This window comes from Pipistrellus kuhlii, unplaced genomic scaffold (assembly GCF_014108245.1).
Source record: "Pipistrellus kuhlii isolate mPipKuh1 unplaced genomic scaffold, mPipKuh1.p scaffold_m20_p_14, whole genome shotgun sequence".
In the NCBI taxonomy this organism is placed as follows: Eukaryota; Metazoa; Chordata; class Mammalia; order Chiroptera; family Vespertilionidae; genus Pipistrellus; species Pipistrellus kuhlii.
This window is the reverse complement of record NW_023425449.1, coordinates 773,500-796,104: the sequence shown is the minus strand read 5'-3', so window position 1 is coordinate 796,104 and position 22,605 is coordinate 773,500. Positions and strand designations below refer to the sequence as shown.

The 22,605-nt window shown below is 49.7% G+C and overlaps 1 protein-coding gene across 24 annotated transcripts in view; it reads right to left on the bottom strand.

Annotated features, from left to right (window-relative positions):
- PTK2 (protein tyrosine kinase 2) overlaps positions 1 to 21,241 on the bottom strand; it is a 98,998-nt gene extending 77,757 nt beyond the window's left edge. For 6 of the 24 annotated variants that reach the window (XM_045581258.1, XM_045581259.1, XM_045581260.1 and 3 more), the window contains exon 1: positions 21,051 to 21,239. The gene's annotated coding sequence lies outside the window, so the exon portion shown is untranslated. Of the gene's footprint in view, positions 1 to 5,220; positions 5,309 to 21,046 lie in introns of all 24 variants that reach the window. The other 18 variants (XM_045581264.1, XM_045581268.1, XM_045581269.1 and 15 more) reach the window with 8 other exon arrangements.
- Positions 21,242 to 22,605: the final 1,364 nt, after the last annotated feature.

Here is a 22,605-nt window from a genome sequence, read left to right as displayed (position 1 = left end):
CCCAGGGAAGCAGCAGCTATGGAAACATTAAGAACCAATCAAGTCACTAAGGAAAAAGAGCAGATCAGATGGTGAGTGAGTGAGTGAGTGAGAGAGAGAGAGAGAGGTGGGGGGATGGGGGAGGGAACAGAAAACAGGTGCCACCACCACAGTACAAAGCGGCTCACCTGTGCCAGTGCTTTTATAATATATATAAGACCACCCCCATCGCTGAGAAGAAGAAACTGAGGTTCAGAAAGGTCGAGCAACTTGCCCGCGGACAAAGGGCTGAACAATGCCGCAGGCACCAGGCAGCCTGGTGGTGTATCATCACTCGTATATTCTTCTTGCTAAATATTAAGAACTTATGTTTTTAAATTCCCCAGCCAGGGGCATCTTGAAAAAAACTGGAATAGCCTACAGATAATGCAACATAAACAAAAAAAGTAAGCAGTCCTTCATGCTTTCTGACTTATGAATTCTATATACTAATTTATAAAGGTCATAATTCATTAAAAGTTCTATAATTTTTTTTAAAAAAATCCTCACTCAAGGGTATTTTTCCATTGATTTTTAGAGAGAATGGGAGGGAGAGAGACAGAGAGAAACATCGATATGAGAGAGACACATTGACAACATGTCCGGACTGGGAAGAAGCCTGCAACCAAGGTAAGTGCCCTGGACTGGAATCGAACCCAGGACCCTTCAGCCACAGGTTGAAGCTCTATCCACTAGCCTAACCAGCTACGGCAAAATTCTATAGTTTTAAAAACAAATTCTTTATAGTATCAGTATATTTAAAAGCAACTCTGCTAAGTCCTACTTAACAGGTTTTAATTGAAAGACTTTTCTTTACAAGAAAGATACTCAGACATCCTGACGTCTCTGTCTCCTGACGCAAAGCAGAACCTTGAACAGCACGCGGTTAGGGATACCAACCCTGCAGAATCAAAAATCCATCCAGAGCCCTGGCCAGTCTTCCCAATGGTTAGAGCATCAGCCTGTGCACCAAAGGGTCATGGGTTTGATTCCTGGTCAAGGGCACATACCTGAGTTGCAGATTCGATCCCCAGCCTTAGTCACGGTGTATGCAAGAGGCAATCAGTTGATGTCTATCTCACAAAGGTGTTTCTCTCTCACACACACACACACAAAAATGTTTCTCTAACTCCCTCCCTCCCTCCCTTCCACTTTCTCTAAAAATAATAATAATAATAATCCAAAGCCCTAACCAGTTTGGCTCAGTGGATAGAGCATCAGCCTGAGGACTGAAAGGTCCCAGGTTTGATTCCGGTCAAGGGCATGTGCCTTGGTTGCAGGCAACATCGCCAGCGGGAGGTGTGCAGGAGGCAGCTGATTGATGTTTCTCTCTCCTTGATGTTTCTGACTATCTCTCTCTCTTCCTCTCTATAAAATTTCAATAAAATATATATTTTTAAAAAGAAAATCCACATATAACTTTGACTCCTCCAAAACTTAAGTGCAGTCCTCCTTCAGTATCCACAGGAATTATTAGTTCCAGAACCCTGACAGCACGGCCCCCAAGATCCAGCGGGAGAAATACTGAGTGAATATTTACTATCCCGACCCTCAGTTTGTCCATGCTTACAACGAGGATGATGACACAGCTATCACTTACTGAACAGCAACTACGTGTCACAAAGTAGTAAAATAGCCACCCCAAGAGCAATGCCGATACATGACAGGGACAAGATGACGACCCCAGCTCATGTTCACTACATGCCAAGCCCTGTTCTAAGTATTTTCAAAATACTGACTCATTCAGTTATTCACAGCCAATCCCACAAGGTAGATTCTATTACCACGATTCGAAGATGAAGAGCTGAAGCACAGAGAGCTAAGCAACTTCTTCAAGGTCACAGAGCTTCTAAGGAGCAAAGCTGGGAAGCCTCTAACTCGAGCAGCCAGCTCCACTTTCTCAATTGGCACTCCCAGCAGCCGAGGTCCATGATGCTGTGACCCACGTGGCAGGCAAAGGGAAGGAGGAGCAGAGTAACGAAGTGCATACCCACCACGACAGCTAACTGATCAGTGGCAGAGCTAGGACAGGCTCCAGCACTCGGACCCCAGCCAGACCAGACCACACACTTATCCCACCACCGACATGTCGCCTACCTCGCGTGCTGCCAGGTCTGCAGAGTGAGTCAGGAAGAAGGCCCTGTTCGGCCTATGGAGAGTGACGGAGCCAGGGGGGACCACAGGGCAAAGAAAGGAAGGAGACACGCCACAGGAAGAGCATGCTCTCAGGGGGCCTACGCAACACCCACATCACCAAACCCTGCCTCACGGTTCAGTTCCCTGGTGACAGCAATCCCGCCCCAGCACAAACAAAGACAAAGCATCGCAGTACCTGCTGGACTCGGAGCTGGTGGCAGAGAAGTGCATCGAAACGCACAGGAAACAGGCACGGCACGGCAGGAAGCCGCACTGAGGTATGGACACCCAAAAGGCAGGGAATTCTGAACGTGTTCTCCCGCTAAACAATCCCGAACCAGAGCAGAGGCTTTCCCCGGGCGGGCGCTGCGAGAAGGTTTTAATCGTGTAGGACCTGACTGTTTGGTCAGGGGCACGGACCTCTTTCCCCGTGGATTGTCAAATTAAAAAGTGACAGCAGTCAAAATAATAGCTGTCCGGGTGAATGAATCAAAATTATACTTTGTTTTTGTCTGGTCGGCAAAAAATGTGATACATGTTTTGGTGTGTTCCAGAATGTCAGTAATTAGTGTATGTGTGCCATGAGATGAAAAAGGTTGAAAATCACTGGGCCACTTTCACAGACACTAATTAGTGGCTATCTCTAATTGTTTCGCCATACAGGAGATCAAAGTAAATTCCAGGCTTAGAAACTTGTCAGCAATTTTAAGAGGAAAAAACAACAGCCCCTGAAAGCTGTCAGATGCCCCGCTAGTTTTTCAAATGTACTGGGAGGGACATGATGACACTGCGTGCCAAGAAACGCTGCAAACATTTCAACCTAACGATATATGTCACAAAATAGAGGGGCTTTGTTTTTGATCAAAATAACACAAACATCAGAGAGAGCCAAGTAGTTATTGACTTTAATGTTGACACTGCTCAAATAATACTTTATTGTATTGAACATGCATGTACACACCTAACTTGAGCATTTCATCCGTTTTCTTTTTTACCATATAAATCCAATGTGTCCTTGGTGTGATTGCTCACCTTAGTCATCAATAGCGCGGCATCAGAGGACTGCACCCCTGTATTGGATGCCCGGAAGCAGGGGACCTCTGGGCGGCCTGGAGAAATGGCTGTGAGGCCGGCTATCCCAGCGCTGGCAGGAATGTGCTGGTGTCAGGAGGGCCCCTGGTGGTGAGTGGGAGTCCCTTCTACCACCTACATTTCTCAGCCACGAAGAGGGGAAAATCACACTACATTTAACCATTCCTTTGGTGGCTTAGAAGAGCAAACTGTATCTACAATCTGCGCCGTACTGTTTTCCAGAAACAGCAGCAGCATCTAGTGTGGATCCATCCCTGCTCGGGTGATAGGCAGAGACATAAATAACTTCTCTTCCGAACACAGCTCCACAGTAGCCAGTCTTCTTTGTCAGCTGCCCTCCCCCACACTTTGGTTTTGTCTTACTGGTTTGACAGATACTATTCCAACTTAGCAAGGAATGTGGGCAGTCACTTTTCTAATTCTACTCAAAATGTTTATGATGTTAAAACCAACCTCAGTTATTCAGATGATCACGATGTAAAAAACAAAACAGAAAATAACTAGTGTTGGCAAGGATGTGAAGAAATTGTTCGGCTCTATTAAGAAAAGAGAACTTATTTTGTGGTAACCATTAAACAGTCCTTTGTTCAGCATTAAATGGAAACTAATTGTGGCTTAAGCAGAAAAGATGCGGAGATGAAATACAATCTTTGCCCTCAAAGACTCTCAGAAACAGACTTACCCAAATACACAAACACACCGCTGAACAGAGACACCTTCTATGAGCTAGGAGGGAGTTCCGCAGGGAAGCAAGTAGCTGGGCTGTGCCCTCCTCCCTGCACCACCGTCACACCTGGCCCAGCACACCGAGCGGCCCCTCTCGCAGCCAGGACCGAGCAGGGGACTGGAAGAACAGGAGCCATGCTTCCAGGCTCGCTAGGAAACTGGAACTGCGTGACATAATTTCCTGTCCCTCCTACTTAGTCTCTGGAGAAACAGAAGTAGGTGTGGGAGAGAAAGAACAGAGGAAAGTGAACTGACCCTAAAAAGGAAATGAAAGAAACAATCCAGGGCCCTGCCCCTCGGACATCTAAGACAAAGACACTGCCAAAGTCAAGTTCAACATAAATTATAAAGACTATGAATTCTGGGCCCATGAAGTCCAAGTTCATGAGGCTTTTACCATACCAATATATTGGTAAACACCCCCAGTGAGATTTACGAACCTTCTATCAACGATCGGTCCTCAGTTTGCCACTAACTCACGGGAAAGAGCAGTCTGGTTCAGACAAACTAGGACAGAATCTCAACTCTACACTTCCCACCTGTGAGCAAGGACAAGTCCAAATGACAAATACAAAACAGCCCATCTCTCTGGGCTGCTTTCCTCCAGGAGAATGGGAAGACTCCACGGAATCGCCGTTGCTACTGGGTGTGAGTGCTAAGCACACTGCACATGTCTCACCACGTCTTCCCCACCGGGCAGAGGGCCCAGAACTACACGCTGTCTGAGGAGAGAGCTGGGCTTGGGGGTCAGTGAAGAGTTCCTAAGCGAAGCCCACATCTGCATCCCAGGCCCACAGCATGGGGATTAGTAGCGAGCACACAGGCGGAAGCCACATGGAGTGTGCATTGAGCTTGGCGTTACTAACTTAGTAACCTTGAACCCTCTGTGTTTTTGTTACGCAAGTATGAAACGGGAAAAGGGACCCTACGGCAGGTTACTGTGAGGACGCAGTGAGCCGTGTGACTGAACGTATCTGCCATGCGCTGGCACTATTCTAAAGCGCGCTGCCACAGTGACTAGCAGCACTGTCCCCGTCATTGTAATGCTGCCTATCTCAGGAAACCCGTATGAAGTGTGTACACACAGAAGGCACCACACAGCTCACTGCGCACTTCCTCCCCACCTGTCCTGCAAAATCAGTGCCTTTGGTTGGTTTCTGCTGTGTGTCACCGTCACCCAGGGCAGGTGAAAGGAAAGTCAAATAAAACAAAAAACCAAGGCACAGCGTAGCAAGAGAACATACTCACGGTCAGAGGCCCCGCAGCTCTGTGGAGGAGTCAGTGGCAGTGCGGACACACCCTAGCGTCTCTCTCCTCTTTCCATAGCCGAGGGAACCTGCCAAGAGAGGCTGCATGTAAGAGACCACCTTCAGCCCGGGCTCTCAGAGGCTGCTGTGGTCCCCCCTCAGCCAGCTTCCCTGCACCTCCCTCTAGTCAGGGAGTGAGGGGTGAAAATCTGACGGCAAGTTCCTGTCTTCAAATCTACATCCTAGCTAAGAAAATACATGAAACATATCAATGATCACACTACTGAAACATATCAATGATCACAATTTAATATGGCAACAGAATATACACATCTATTCCACCCCCTCCCACTAAAATTATACTAAAGAGGTATTTTTTTTAATATATTTTATTGATTTTTCACCGAGAGAAAGAGAGAGGGATAGAGAGTTAGAAACATCGATGAGAGAGAAACATCGATCAGCTGCCTCTTGCACACCCCCTACTGGGGATGTGCCCACAACTCAGGTACATGCCCTTGACCAGAATCGAACCCGGGACCTTTCAGTCCGCAGGCTGACGCTCTATCCACTGAGCCAAACCAGTCCCGGCCTAAAGAGGTATTTTTAAAAATTATTTTAAAATGGCACAGGGAGAACTGAAAGGAAAAAAGGAACAAAAATTTTGGAAATTATAAGAAAAGCTTAATTCTAATTCTAACATGGAAGAGAGAGATCAAAACAAATAGAAAAAAAAAAAAGGAGCCGTAACCAGTTTGGCTCAGTGGCTGGAGTCCTGCTGACTAAAGGGTCCCAGGTTCGATTCCAGTCAAAGCCATGTACCTTGGTTTCGGGCACATGGGGGCGGGGGGAGAGGGGGATGTGCAGGAGACAGCTAATCAAAGTTTCTCTCTCATCGATGTTTCTAACTCTCTACCCCTCTCCCTTCCTCTCTGTAAAAAAATCAATAAAATATATATTTTTTAAAAGCAGGAGAAAAAACTTGGAGGAAACCAATTATACAAAGATTGGAAGCACGTAAATGACCCTACAGGCCAGGAAAGCAGGCCCCGCACCAGAATGGCACACGGAGAACGGCGGCAGGGTCCAGCGGCGCCCAGGGGGCTCCCGGGGCCGCGCCTGCGGACAGAGCTGGGGAAGAGGCTGAGCCTCAGCGAGGACTCACACCACGCCTCCCCGTTAGGCTCCTCACTGGACAGAGGCTGAGGGTCAGGCCCGGGAAAAGCAGCGTCTGGACTGAGGCACCCAGCCCCGCCATACACAGGAGGCGGAGCTCATCCCGGTAGCACAGTGAACTCTCCAGGTCCCCCACCCATGTCAGAGGGGAGCAGGAAGGAGACAGGAAAGAGGTGGGAGGGAGAGGAAGGAAGAAAGTGGCAAGAGAAACTACACAAACTATCAATCTCGGTTCAATCATTCATTTGTCTCTACCATTTTACCTCCAAGCGTCCCATCTCCAAAAGCCACTGGAGAAAGTCTCCACCAAAATGTGACGAGCAGAAACAAACAGGAGGAAGACACAGGGCAGAAAACAGGAGCTCCACGGGAGAGGCGCTAAGGACAGGGAATCCCCAGGGGGAGGGGGAGGGGGGAGGCTGTGAACGGCTCCAGGAGTGGGACTGAGGCCCGGCTGGGGCGGGCGGTCCAGAGCAGGGTGTGGGGCTGTCTGCACCTAGCCCAAGGCACGGCACCGCGGCTGGGTGATGATGCACTTACCAGTACTCAAACAAGAAGGCGGCCAAGAAATACAAGGATGAGATAACAAACACAAAGCCGGCTCTGGGGAAAGCCATGGAAGAACACAGGAATAGCCGGACAACGCAGTTAACGGCACAGGAGCATGCAGCTTGGCAAAAAGAGAGCCGAGACCTCTAGGAAAGGTCTCCCAGAAATACAATGTGAACAGAGGAGTCTGTGCGACCGACTTTATGGGGAACTGGCTAACAGGCGATCAGAAACTACGGGAAAATAAGCCATAGGTGCAAGTATAAAAGAACTAAGAAATGGGGAACTGAGCTATCCACCCCACTGCCCTGGGCCATCTCCATCCCCGGACTGGCTGCTCTCCCTCGCTGACCGAAGAGCAAGGAGAGGGCCATCTCAGCAGTCGCTACAAGACTCCACACAAAGCAGAGGCGTCCTGCTGCTTACTCCTGTGCCGGGCGCCCCGCCGCTCCTGCCCGTGCCACCTGAGGGCTCGCCGGGACAACACCGTTTAAGTCTTGTTCTACAGCTCACTGCTCACACACGTCTAACTCGAGAGAAGGAACTGCATTCATTTTTGTGTTAGCATATCCTACACTTGACATTGACACCTGTCCATCTCAGGCAGCCATGTGGCTATTATGAATGCCTAATAATATAAGCTTTAGCTTTGTCGAGTGTAAAATTGTGCTGAAAACACTTCATGCCAACTAGAGTCCCAGACACCTGGCCGGCCTCCATTTTCCAAAACGTGTCTTGTTTTGACTGGAGGTGAGGGAGGCCAGGGGAAACAGTTTAATTGCTGGTTGCGATGGTTCAATTTCCGAGGCAGCTGCATCTGTTTGAGTTTGACGTGGCAGTTTGGGGATCTCACATTTAAAGTGAGATTCCTGCAACCTGGATGGCTAGCCTTTGCACAGGCCCCATATTGCTGACAGGTGTCCACCATCTCACAAGGACTGGCTCCCCTGGGGGGTGGGCCCCTGCAATCATCTGATGGAAGCCCCTGAGTCTCTCCCCAGGGCAACAGCTCACATGCTCACACAATTCTCTTAAGATTTCTGGGGTTCATGGACATAGGAGTAAATGTTTCTCCTCAAAGCTTTTGTTTAATCACTAGCATTTGCATAAGAGCAAAAAAAGTTTTATGAATGTATCACCCAAGGGGCAATCTGGGAGCCATGCTGGACGTACCCTGGACTCCCTCTCGGCCCTGCTGCTGCACTTACCAGCTCAGAGCCTGGAGATGAACTCAGAGCAGGCCTCACATGCCTCTCTCCCATTATCAGCTGCACTCTTAATTAAGGCTTTCTTCATTTATTTGTACAAGCCATACATATAAAAGGCTAAGTGTCCATCTGTCCAACCAGTAACTATGATGCGCACTGACCACCAGGAAGCAGACAATGCAGGAGCTGCCATGAAACACACTGGCCATTACCACGGACCTGGTGCCCACAAAGCAACACTTGGCTTCTCCCAAGTGGGACACAGGCCCTGCCACCACCCCAGAGCGACACCCACCAAATCGCAGCCAACGCTGCCAAGACCCCGTGGCACAAAATGCAGCCCAAAGCCAAGCCAGCCCAGCCCAGCCCAGCCCAGCCCAGCCCAGCCTGGAAATGGTCACTGTGGGCACCAGGTAATGACATCATGTAGCAACGCCCGGCTTCCTCTCCCTAGCAACTAGCCTTCTAGGAGTTTCTTCAGCCCAGGAACACGACTTGCTTTATAGCAGGTGCAAACATTTTACACTTTAACCAAATATCTGTGAAGCTCCCATGCCTCATCTCATTTGATCCTCACAGAAGTCCTGGAGAAGGTAGATAGGAGATTCGGTAGAATCCTATTTTATTTTCATTAGCCAGAAAACAGAGATTTAGAAAGTTTAGAAACTTAACCTGACTGAAAAGAAGAAATGATGGACTTGAAAATGACTTCAGGTTTTCTCACTGCACACTGCTGCAGTTAAATATTTTACCCTTTGTTCTCCCTGCATGATCTACAATAATAATCTACTTCATGTTGATATTTACTGCTGTGTTGCTAATAATTACATGAAAGAGAAGTTGGGGTGCTTCACTGGACTGAAAAAAGTTTAGCTACTTCAGAAAGCAGGTCTAATTAAGCAAGTTTATTTTATATTAAAAGGCTAAGTTGGCCGAAACCGGTTTGGCTCAATGGATAGAGCGTCGGCTTAGGGACTGAAGGGACCCGGGTTCGATTCCGGTCAAGGGCATGTACCTTGGTTGCGGGCATATCCCCAGTGGGGGGTGTGCAAGAGGCAGCTGATCGATGACTCTCTCTCATTGATGTTTCTAGCTCTCTATCTCTCTCCCTTCCTCTCTGTACAAAAACAATAAAATATATTTAAAAAAAAAAAAAAGGCTAAGTTGACTAGCACATGTTCGATACATATAAAGCTCTCACTGGCATCAATCGCATGCATGTGTTTCAATCTGTCATTGCCGATCGTGAATTTGGTAGAGAAAGTGCGAATAGCGATATTAAAATATTTATTCCAATTAATTTCCTTTCAATGTGCACGAATTCGTGCACTGGGACACTACTAATTATATAATTATATTGCATCGCTTCTCAGCCTTTTGACTAAGATCAAGTGTATAATTAAATCGCACCCTCTGAACTTTGCTCGCCACTTTTCCAGTGAGGCAACATTGGGCAGCTGTTTCCTTAATGACTCCTAAAGTGTGTAGCTGCAATACCCCTTTGCTGAGCTTTGTAACTCCTGCCCCATAAACCTTCTCTGAATTAGAGCACAAACTATATTGATCTCGTCTGTAATATCAACTTCACCACCTCTGCACAACCCATCCTGTACTCTCACCTTGACAAAAACATTCAGTTCACTGAGCCCAGCCTCTCACACCTGCGCCTCGGCACAGATGTGTCCTGTCTGGAAGGCCCTTCCTGCTTCCCCTTGTCCACTGACCTTCTCCAGGTCCTTCCACTCAGCTAGGTCCTTCAGACGTGGCCACATCTGGTCCGCAGCCAGTTTTTGGTAAAGGTCCTGGATTAAGAATGATCTTTACCTTTTTAAAGGGCTAAAAAAAATATGACCCACAAAGTCTGAAGTGTTTACTGTCTGGCAACGCCTGAACTTGACCAGCACTGGGGTCGTGCCTTCTGAGTCCTCAGAGCACCTGCTACAACATGAGCACTGTGGGCATCACACTGCACTGGGCCAGGCTTGGTCCCCGCAGGTCTGTACCTGTTACAAGACAGGCATTCAATAGATGCTGAACAAATGAAGTAATTGAACAGAACAGCTCAAGGACAAGCAAGGGAAACACAATTAGCACAAAGGGTAGCCTCAGTAGCAAAACACTATACAAGTCTGTTAGCGATCCATTGCCAACACTGCACATCTGTACCCACTTAACACTGTAACTGTACACAGAGCCTCAAAGGCCGAGTTCTCCACAAGCACAGACGTGATCGGCAAGGACACTGGGATCACAGAAACTAGACAACTTGTCAGAAGGCCCATGACCAAAGGCACAGAGCCAACATGAGCACATAGGTGTTCTGTCTCCGAGCTGAGATGCTCTTCCTACGAAAAAGACCTGCCCAGCCGAAACCAGTTTGGCTCAGCGGTAGAGCCTCGGTCTGCGGACTGAAGGGTCCCAGGTTCGATTCCGGTCAAGGGCATGTACCTGGGTTGCGGGCACATCCCCAGTAGGGGGTGTGCAAGAGGCAGCTGGTCAATGTTTCTCTCTCATCGACGTTTCTAGCTCTCTATCTCTCTCCCTTCTCCCTTCCTCTCTGTAAAAAATCAATAAAATATATATTTTTTTTAAAAAAAGAAAAAGACCTGCCCCTCTGCACACACCAGGACACTAGACCCCTCCAATTACTAATTCCCGAGGCTGTGGGGAAGGGACAACATTTAATTTTTGGCTCATTATTTAACTGTTATAGTTTTTCACTTTCATATAACTTTATGTAAAAGTAAATAAAATAAAATTGAAAAGGACACTCAAAAGAAGGACTAGACTAAATGGCCTCAAAATAATCACGAACCAAAAATTTACTTTCTTTCCTTTTTTTAAAAAAATCAGTCCCTGAGAAAGTAAAATTAAACAGCTTAATTAACAAATTCAGTGAAAGGAAGGCAGCTGCAGGCCCAGCATGAGCCCCTGCCTGACAGCTGAGCTCAAACAGACTGGCAGGCGATGGTCTCTTTTCTGGTCACTTTTCCGAAAGCTTCAGTCTGGGGAGAACAGGGCCAAGAGCTGGCCGTGCACATTTTCACCTCGACCTGAGCCAGTAACCAGCAGGCTTCCAGAGGCAGAAATAAGCCATGAGAAACTCTATTAACTAAAAGCTTAGGCTAATCGATTACTCAAAGTCTATTTTTCATAACCAAGGTATAAACTACTTAAGTAGCTCAGAGCCCAGAAGTTTCTAAGTTAGACCAAGATCGTAGCCAAAGTGACCTATGATATGGGTTTAGTTAACATTTCAAAAAACTAGTTTCATACACAACAAATTTTGTGACTACAATCCAATTTTAGAAATAAGTCACAACCAGGCACATCAAAAAATGCACTCATTTGTAATTTAAACACTTTTCAGGAATCTGAATGGCAATTTAAAAGTATAGTATCTACATAATGAACTTCCTGAATAGAACAATAAATGCTTTATGAACTAAATAAAAATACTTCATATCAAAATTGAGCTCTCCAATAAAGATTCCTTAAATGAAACAAAAAAAAATGCTAATCAAAAAAAGAAAATATTGATCAAGAATTTTAATATTAAAAACTTTTGTTCAAAGACCCGTCACAAGGAAGACAACGGACCAAAGCTGGAGACAAAGGACTGCTGAGATCCACACCCAGAAAGAAGGCTGGAGCCAGGAAGCCAAACAGAGAGGAGATAAGCCAATGAGCTCACAAGTCCGTCCTAAAACAGAGAAGAGAGATGGCCAATAGATGAAAAGAAGCTCAACAACACTGGTCACGCGGGAAATTCAATTTAAAGCCGCAACAGATATTATTACACACTCAACAGAATGGCAGGACTAGAAAGCCAGACAAAACAAACCGCTGGCCAGGATGTGGGGCCAGGAGCCACTTTCTCACATTCATGGGGGAGCAAATTGGTACAAGCACTTTGAAAGCAATTTGGCAGCAACTAGTCACGCTGAATCCTGGCCAGCCCAGAGCCCAGCAATGATGCTCCTGGACGGATGGGCTGGACATCTGCACGCATGCGGGCAGAGGAAACATACAGCAGCGTTTGCAATAGCAAAAGGCTAGAGGCCAGCCAAGTGCCCACCAATTGCAGGCCAGATTACACAACAGCGAAAATGAGTGAACACTGACGTGTCCACCCCTCAGGTGAGTCTCAGGATCAGAGCTGAGTGCAAAAAGAAAGTTGTAAAAACACATACAGCGTGATTCCCTTAGTAACAAACCCTGGCTGGTGTGCTCAATGGCTGGAGCATTGCCCCAAGCACCAAAGGGTTGAGGGTTCAATTCCAAGTCAAGAATATGTACCTAGCCGAAACTGGTTTGGCTCAGTGGACAGACCGATGGTCTGTGGACTGAAAGGTCCCAGGTTCGATTCCAGTCAAGGGCATGTACCTTGGTTGCGGGCACATCCCCAGTAGGGGGTGTGCAAGAAGCAGCTATTCGATGTTTCTCTCTCATCTATGTTTCTAGCTCTCTATCCCTCTCTCTTCCTCTCTGTAAAAAAAATCAATAAAATATATATATATATATATTTTTTTTTTAAATATGTACCTAGGTTGCGTGTTTGCTCCTCACCTCAGGTCAGGGTGGATGCAGAAGGCAACCAATAAATGCGTCTTTCTCACACCTATGTTTCTCTCTCTCTTTTTCTCTCTCTCTCCACATCCTTCCTTCCCTCCCTTCCACTCTCTCTGAAAAAGCAATGGAAAAAGTACATTCAGGTGAGGATTCACAAAACAAAAAGTTCAAGATTGACAAAAAGGCTAGAATTGTGCCCAGTGAATGCCAGGGCCCATCCACAGCATGGAAAGCTGGCAGAGAGGGCTGCTTCCGCATGGCCCTGGTCCATGGCCCTGGTCCTACCTGCAAGCACTCTCAGACTGGAGCTCCGTGGCTGCAAACAGGTTCCCAGCCTCCCTAATCCTACTACCTTCTCTCCAATTAGTGGGATGCCTGCGGGTGGGTGGAGCACCGTTTCAGGTTTTCCACTCCTGGCATTTTCTTCTATCTGTGGTTTCTGCCCCGTTCTTTTTTTTTTTTTTTTTTAAGTATATTTTATTGATTTTTTACAGAGAGGAAGAGAGAGAGATAGAGAGTTAGAAACATCAATGAGAGAGAATCATTGATCAGCTGCCTGCCTCCTGCACACCCCCCACTGGGGATGTGCCCGCAGCCAAGGTACACGCCCTTGACCGGAATCGAACCTGGGACCTTTCAGTCTGCAAGCCGACGCTCTATCCACTGAGCCAAACCGGTTTCGGCTCTGCCCCGTTGATACAAGAGGCTCATTGGTGGTGCAGTAAACCATCTGCACGTTCCCACCACCATCTATCTTGGCCTGTGCTCTTCCTCTGCCTAGAACACTGTCCCCATCTTTCCTCTTCCCCCCAGGCTAGCTCCTACTGACCCTCCAGAGGGTGCAGTCCCCTGCAGCTTGGTAAAGCACTTGAACATGGCGTGGTAATTGCCTATTTACTAGACAGCACCCCCTCAGAGCAGGGATTCAAGTCCACACATCATTAGTATGTTCAGGAACTCTCAGTGACATTGGCAGCTGTTTGGAAGCTAACTCTCAGTACTCATGGTTTCTACTCAGTGCACCACCTGCCCAGTCTGAGAACCCCACGCACCTCACAGGGAGGCTTCACGGGGACACGCTTATAAAGGGGCTCAATCACCTGTGCTAGCCGCAGGCAGACTGCAGAAAAGTCAAACTTTACACAACAGACACCTGCACTCCTGGTTCTCAAGGCAGCCCAGTGCCCACGGCCAGTCCCGTGCCATTCTCACTGTAGCCAGTGTGTCCAATAGGATTCTGTGCAATGATGCAATGCTGTGTCTGCAGTGTCCCAGGGAGCAGCCACTAGCCACCTGTGGGGACAGAGCACTTGAAATGGGGCTAGTGTGACTGTGGCATAGAACTTTTAACATAATTCCACTTAATTTTAACAGCACATTTGGCTAGTTAAAATGGAGAGATGGCAGTGCCAAGTTTGATGGTAGACACTGGAGTAGAAATGAAAAGTTTCCTTGATTCCTAACAGCAGACTATATTATTTGAAAAAGACTATATTGTCTGAAAAAGGACTTAAAAAGATGGATGGAATATTTTAATCTTAAAAGCAATTAGAAACTAACGAGACAACAAGGAAATCCCGGGACAAAATTAAAGTGAAATCAGGAACCCAGATATAAACCAGCAGAGAAACCACCTTTGCCCTGAGTCGTTTGCCAGTTCTGAAATTTTCAACTTTCCTTTCCACAGTAGTGAGGGAAAGACAGACATCAAAGGCTGGGTCCCCGAGTGTCTGACCAGACCTCAATGAGCTGGGCCCTGGCTACCCGCTCAGGTGGGCGTGGCCAGCAGTCAGCCCCTCTAGTGGAATTACAGCTCTGGGCGGGCACAGACCCTCAAGCCTGGACCCTGGCTTCTGGTGATCGCAGACTGGGTGACGCAAAAGCAAACGCTCTCCGGAGGGCGCCACCTTCTACATTCTACGCCTTAAACAACGTGGGTCCACGTGCCACACCCCAAGTCAAGATGATCTCAAAATGAATCAGAGGCCTCCAGGTGAAAACTAAAGCTACAAATCTACGGGGGAAATGGGAGAAAATCTTTGTGACCAAAATTAGGCAAAGATTTCTTAAATATGACACCAAAAAAGCACAACCCATAAAACAAATTGATAAACAGGACATCATCAAAAAGTAACTTCTGCCCTTCAGGAAACTGTTAAGAGGGTGAAAAAATAAGCCACAGCCTAGGACAAAAGCACTGCTCATATCTGATAAAGGCCTTGAAACAGAATATATAAAGAATGCACAACTAAGGGGGGAAATTTTTAATGGGCAAAATATTTGAACACCAAAGATATTAGGGATGGCAAATAAGCATATGAAAAGATACTTACATAACATTATTAGGCATTTGGGGAATGTAAATTAAAACCACAATGAAATACCATTAGACATCTGTTACAATGGCTAAAATTTAAAAGACTAACCATACCGCACGTTAATGAAACTAATCCTTTTTCATACTATACACCAAAATCAACTCAAGAGAATTATACAGTTAAAGGAGAAAGGCAAAACCATGAAGCATTTAGAATATAACAGAGGAATTAATTCATGGCATTAGGGTGGGGAAAGACACGAAAAGCACCAACTATAAAGGAAAAGACTGATAAGACTTAAGAACTTTTATTCAAACACACACACACACACACACACACACACACACACAAAACAAGCCCTGCCTGGTCTGGCTCAGTGGATAGAGCATCAGGAAGGGGATTGAAGGGTCCAGTGGTTGATTCCTGTCAAGGGCACATACCTGGGTTGCAGGCTCAATCCCGGCCCTGGTCAGGGTGTGTGGGAGAGGCAATCAATTACTGTAATGTGCCTCTCTCACATCGATGTTTCTCTAGCCTCTTCTGTTCCACTTTCCCTAAAAATCATGCAAAACTCTCCTCAGGTGAGGATTAACAACAACAAAAACAAACAAACAGAAACACTGAGTCAGTAACACTGCATATGACAAAGTGGGAAGAGACAGTGGCAAAATATATAGCAAAAGACTTCTGAATTAAGAAGTCCATATCAATTTTTAAATAGAAAAATATGGGCACTTGGTGAAACAGTGAATAGCCAGCAAATGTACAAAAAGACATGCAACCTCATTCTAACCAGGAAAAGGCTATTAAAACCACGGAGTGGTGATAATACAGAAACCACTGGCCGGTGGGGAGGAAAGGCCCGGAGCCGGGAGGGCTGCGGAAGGAAGCAGCAGAGCAGCAGGTCAGCAGGTCAGCGGCGCCCTTCCCCACCTCCCACCCCAAGGAGAAGCATGGCTGGCCTTCTCTGGGCAGCTCCTCTGGGCCAGGCACCTGAAGCACATCTCATGGGGACACAGCTGTAACGGACCAAACTCTAACTTTAATTTCATTCGACCAATTTTAAGAAAGACACTGTTCCAGAAGGCTCCTTCTCTTTCCCCTTCACAGAGCTGTGCAGTTGACTGAAAGTTTGATGATGGGGTGTGTGGGCAGAAAGGGGGGATTTATGTGGAAACCCCTTCTCACTGGGGGTTCCAGTTAATTCCATCTGCCTAGCCCTAACTCTTCTTCTCTACCTTTGTAACAACTCTCACCTGGTAGAGACACGCCTTCCCACAAAGCCCACACCACATCATTTCCTGGAGGCTGGCTCCTCAGGGCCCAGCGGGAGACTCTTCAATCAGCCAGCGCCCTGACCACCACCTGTGCTAGGAGACCAGGAAGCGGTGGGCCCCACGATCTGGAAAGGATTACATAAGGTCCTTGTCCCTGAACTCACGCCTTCTATCTGCCAGTAGGTACACCTGATTCTGCATCTGGGACACGCACATCACCAATCCCAACTTGTACCGTGAAACTCTTATTTAGCCTTTTTCTTAGGAAAATAGGAAAGAACAAAAGGCTAAACAAAATGTATTAAAGATAGATATGAATTTAAGGCTAGGCAGAGAAGCAATTCACACCACACCTCCATTAGTCATAGCCTGCCTCTAGTAGAAGCTAGCCAATTTTCAGCTCCAAAACAAAACTACCAAGGGAACACGTGCCTTAGGCACTCACCCATACACTCTCCTGCCATTAACCAAAAGCCACAAATCCAGGAGTCACACAAACTATTGCCATGTAAAACCGTTCATTTAAAATTGTTCATTTTGGCCGGGACCGGTTTGGCTCAGTGGATAGAGCGTCAGCCTGCAGACTGAAAGGTCCCGGGTTTGATTCCGAGCAAGGGCATGTACCTTGGTTGCGGGCACATCCCCAGTGGAGGGTGTGCAAGAGGCAGCTGATCGATGATTCTCTCTCATTGATGTTTCTAACTCTCTATCCCTCTCTCTTCTTCTCTGTGAAAAATCAATAAAATATATTTTAAAAATAAATAAATAAAATTGTTCATTTTGAATGGGGGTTCAAAGTCCTTCCCTGGAATCCAGGCTGATGTGGTCTGTAAATGAGGGTCTTCACCAAGGCACACCAGGCAGCAGCCTGCTAGCGCAGCGCAGTTCTCCAACAGGCAGTGTTTGGTCAGACGCTGGACGTGCAATAGCATGTGAACCAAAGTGCCACCCTCATGGTGCTTAAACCCTGACGGGAAGATACACCATCCACTGAAAATATGTTCTGTAAATCGTGGAATCTCCAGTGCAGCAAAGACAAGGTCATGAGTAGACACAACATGCACCCAAAGTTCACAGCAGAATCCAAGCCACCAGGTGGCAGGACTCTTAGAACGTGAAGGCAGGAGGTGCTGGGCACAGACAGCCCGCAGGCACCACTTAGTAGGTTCTTCTAAGCCTTGGTTTTGGTCCATTGACGCCAAATAAAGGAGTAGAGAGTGTGTCAGCTGGTAAAAGCAGGATGGAAACTCTAAGCTGGTGAGAATGACGTTTTTAGAGCAGCAGTGTTACAGGTGAGACACACTAGTACTGCAGAGCTTATTTGTGAGACAGTGGCAGTTGCTTTTCCCTTCTGTTACTCCTTGCTTCCCACAAAACTGTATTATAAGCAACACTAACCCCAGAAGCCACCAATGACAGAACTCCATCAATCAGAAGTCACTAAGGCATGTCCACTGACAAATAAGCATCCCTCACTGCACAAGGGACTGCCCGTTTTTATTTAACAGATTCTCATTTTAAATAACTAGACCATTTGGTATTTCATTACAGTGTTTGCCAACACTATGTTAGCCATATCAGAACTCATGTTCTGAAAGTATCTGATTCGAACAGAAAACACAAGTTCCAACCTTCCCAGACAGTCATCATGCTGCACACTCCTCCGTCAGAGGCGGGGTTAAGTCTGCTTTTTCTCGTTAGGAGCGGGCTCTCGTCGGCCCCTCAGGCCTGGCCAAGGAGGACCCACCACTTTGGGGTAGAAAGACCGAGGGTGAGCTACTCTGGCTCCAAACTCAGTGTTTCACCTACAAAATGAGGATATGGACAGCCCGACAGCTCTAGTCCTTGGGAGGAGTAAAGGAGAGGAAGCATCAGAGCACCCGCTCAGGTCTGCCCTCGGCGCTTAACCATGTCCCTTCCTTACCCTGCGGAGCCTCTCCCAGATGGAGCACCTGTACCGAGGCAGTGGCACCTACCAACAGCCTGCCTCCCACTCAGTCATGTCGCATGCGTTCCCCTGGCATTGGATAACGTTCAAATGTATTAACTTGGGTCATTTTTCTGGTTCTGAAAAGGGTTTACAGTAAATGGCAATGTACATGAAGTTTAGGTAGAATTACGCTAATTAAATACAAGTCTGTGAGGAAACACCTTCATGTTTAAAGCCGGGTGAAGGCTGTGCTGGTGCTACCGGGATTCTCCCGAGGCTTCCAGCTGCTAAAGGGTGGAAATGGTGCCACGTGGGCAAGGCATCTATTTCCTCCTTCTGTCTACAAACCAGGTCAATAGTGTTGACAGAAATCAGACGATAATTAACAGCATGTGCTAAAATTTTTTTTAACTCAAAGTAGAACTATATATGATTATCTGGATTTATTTTCATCAGAGAGCCTAGTAAAAAAGCAATCCAATTATTACAGACAGGAAAAGAGGGGGCTTCTCTGCTGTTTTATAATCAGAAACATGAAATACCAGTAAAAAGTCTCAAAGACCTTCATAGCAATTTTTTGCTAATTATTTAGGGCTTTTGTAAGGGAAAACAGTAATGACAAAATGTTTTTAAACAAGCTTTTAAGATAAAGTACTACAGAAATAAGCTTTTATCATTTTTTAACAAAAAAATTCATTTCACAAATATAACAACTTTCAATGCTATTGAAATTTAAAACAAGATTTAGTATAGCTGAAAATGTCTTAACTGCAAATATTTAGTTTCAAAAGTTAGATTTACATAATATGTTAACACTTTAAATCTAATCTTTTATTGCTCTAATGACAATTTTTAATTATTTTGTCAAAATCAATAAATTTTAAAATATAGGGAAAAAGGTTTTCATAGTATTTTATAGAGTTTAATAGAGATAGAAACTAAGATCCTATTTCTCTTATCCAAATAACATCAAAGAAAGGATAATTTTCAGTTATTTTTACTATGTCACAGTGTATGTACATACATACATGCACACACACACACACACCACATACGTAAATTAGTATAATAATTTCTTCTGAGGAAGCTAATCATCTATTTTAAAGGAAGTAACTTTAACAATGCAATTTTGTTATTTAAACAATTTCTCCCACTTCCTAAAACGAAAATGACCTGACTAGTCTTGAGAACTGGGACACTGAATTCTGTAACTCCCAACACTGGGCCTGGAGTGCAGAAACAACGTTACAAACACCTTGATCCTCAGGCTGCTCGGAGCCCCCTCCCCACAGACCCTTCATCGCGCCTGCGTCCACGGAGCTCCACTCCTGATCGGACACTCACTCACCCTCCCTGGGTGCCAGTCTCAGAAGAGGCTCAAGTCACCCCTCCTCCCGGAACCCCGCTATCTGCCAAACCAGGGACGCTAATTTTGGGGTGCAGTGTCTTACGCTGCCTGTGCTCCTCACTCTGCCACCGGGAACGGGTCCGGGCGGCTCGGCAGGGAGCACGCTTTGTCCAGCCTCCCGGTGCTCACTCGGAGGCTGGTGGCTTGGCTCTGCCCAGAGATGCTCAGAGGAGGCTCTGAGACCCGACCGGCCGGTGTGCAGCACTGGGGACGAACAATGGGCTCGGCGGGTCCCCTCCAGGCGGAGCGCACACCTCCAACAGGAGCTCCCGGAGGCAGAGACGCCCGCTTCCTGGATGCGGGCCCGGGCGCGACCACGACGGCGCTCGGCATCGCACCCCACAGCCGCCGGCGCGGCCGAGGGCGCCCCTGCCCGAAAGCACCGGCGGCGGCGCGGCGGTCTCCCGGCCCCTCCCTCCCCGCACGCCCCTCGCACGAGGCGGGACGACCGACCGGAGGGCCCCGCCGGGTCGCTTCCGAAGGGAGAGAGAGAGGCTGGTCTCACTCCCATTTCCCACACGCGAAGGGTGAGGCTCTGCGGGCCGTTCCCGGGAGAGCGGCCTGTGTCCGGCCACGGACGGACTCACCTTGCGAGGAAACAGCGAGGACGGCGCCGCCCGCAGACGCCCCCGCCCCGGCCCGGCGCCCCCTCAGTGTCCCCGGCCTCCGCCCCCGCTGCCCAGGCCCCCCGACCGGGCCGCTGAAATGGCTCCGAAGGGAAAGGCACCGCGAGCGCGTTCGCTACAAAATCCCGCAAACCCCCCACACACACACCCGGCCGCCTCCGACAAAGCCGGGAGGCAGGGCCGGCGGCGGCTCGGTGCCCGGCCGGCGGGGCGGGCCGCGGGAGGAAGCCGGGGCCGCGGGGCGCGGGGCGCCGGCGGCGGGGATGGAGCCCGGCCCCGAGGTCACCCGCCCGCGGCCCCGCTCGGACGGACGGACACTCCCCCGCCCTCCGCGGGCGCCAGGCTCCGGAGAGGCCCCGGGCGAGTCTCCATCCCGGTCCCCGGCGGCCCCGCGGGGCTCCGCTTCCCCCTCCTTCCTCTCCCCTTTTGTGAGGCGCCCCCGGCCCCGGCCCCTCCGCCTCCCCGGAGCCCCCGCGTCCCCCCGCCCGGCCGCCCGGCCCCGTCCCCCCGCCGCCCGGCGTCCCCACCGCCCGGCCGGCCCGCGCCCCGTCTCCTCAGCCCGCGGCCCCCCCGGCCCCAGCCCCCGGAGCGGCGGCGGCGGCGGCGGCGGGCAGCGCGGGAGGAGCCGGCCTCCGCCGCATCCGCCTCCGGGACTGGTCGGTCCGGCCCCGCTCGGCCCTCCGCCCTCGGGCCGCGGCCCTGCCAACCACCCGCTCCGGGAGCGGCCCGCCCGCCCGCGCCCCGGCCCGGCCCGGCCCCGCACTCACTCACTCGGACCGCGCTCGGCGCGGGGAGGCGAAGACCGACGACAACGGGGCGGCGCCGCGGGCGCACTGGCCGCGCTTCCTCCCACGCCTCACGCCGCGGGCGCTCAGCGGTCCCGGCCCGGCGGCGGCGGCGGCGGCGGCGGCGGCGGCGGGCTCGCGCCCTCGGGGCCGTGCTGCGCGTGCGCGGCGCCGGCGGAGGCGCGCGCCCCGCTCCGCTACGCGTGTCGGCGCCCCGCGCTTCCGCCTCCTGCAGGACCGGGCCTGCGCGCCGCGGGAGGCGCATGCGCAGGGCGCCGCCGGGCTGCTCTCCGAGGTCGCGCGGGGGACGCCGGGCCGGGGCTGCCGGAGGGCCGGGGGCCGAGGGGGCGGGGCCGAGGGCGGGGCCGAGGGGCGGGGCTGCGGCCGGGGAAGCCTTGCGGGGGCGGGAGGGGGCGCCCGCCTTGCGGACGTGCGCGGGCCGCCGTGGGGGCCTCCGGGCCGGCGGGTGGGACACCTCGCTGTCCTCAAACCGCAAACGCGGCGGCTCTGGACGCCCTGGTCGACGACCCAACAGTCCCGCCCCAGAGTCGGAACCGCCCGGGCCGGGCGTGGCTGTGGGCCCGGTTCCGACCTCCCCAGGCTTCGCGCCCGCCCTGAGCAGTGAGGTGCCCTTCGCAGAGCGGAGCTGGGCTGGGCGCGTGTGTCCGCGGCCTCCGGGCTGGTGTGGGCCTTGCTGAGATTGCTCTTGGGACAGTCCTGAAGGGGCTTGTGAACCAGGTGGGCGGCCATGGCCCGGTCTGGGCCAGGTGCTCTGATCCAGGAACAGGGCATCACCGGGCAGAGGGCGGCGAGGGACAGCCAGTTTGGGGAGCTGATGGGTTAGGACCACGGGGTGTGGCCCGGTGGCCTGGGGTGCAAAATGCGCACGGCAGGGCCTTAGGTGCCTGGCCTTCATTCTTTTTTAAAAATAAATTTTATTGATTTTTTACAGAGAGAGGAAGGGAGAGAGAGAGTTAGAAACATCAATCAGCTGCCTCCTGCACACCTCCTACTGGGGATGTGCCCGCAACCAAGGTACATGCCCTTGACCGGAATTGAACCTGGGACCCTTGAGTCCACAGCCCGCCGCTCTATCCACTGAGCCAAACCGGTCAGGGCTGGCCTTCATTCTTGAGGCAGCGGGGACCTGGGGAAGGAAGGGCCCACACAGAAAGTGATAGTTGATTTGTGTTCTTTAAAAAAAAATCACTGGCAACTGCGGTGGGAAGTGAAAGAGCTTTCGTTTTGATGGTGTCGCTTTAACCCTCACCGCAGCCAGGAGGTGGGCGGCACGTCCTCCTTGAGAAAGGGGAGCTCCCGAAACTGTCAGAGCTAACGGGCCACGGGGCCACCCCGCTCTCAGCAGCTGTCACTTGGTTCTCATGATAACAGAACGGGTGGAAGAACGTGCTTCTGCTTAGCAAGACCTTTCCACAGTTCCCGTTTCTTTGTATATTGTTCCCCAGTAGAATGCATTGTGGCTGTTGGGTGGGTGGGTGTCTTTGGACTACGTTTAAACTGGTAAGGCGTTCTCTCT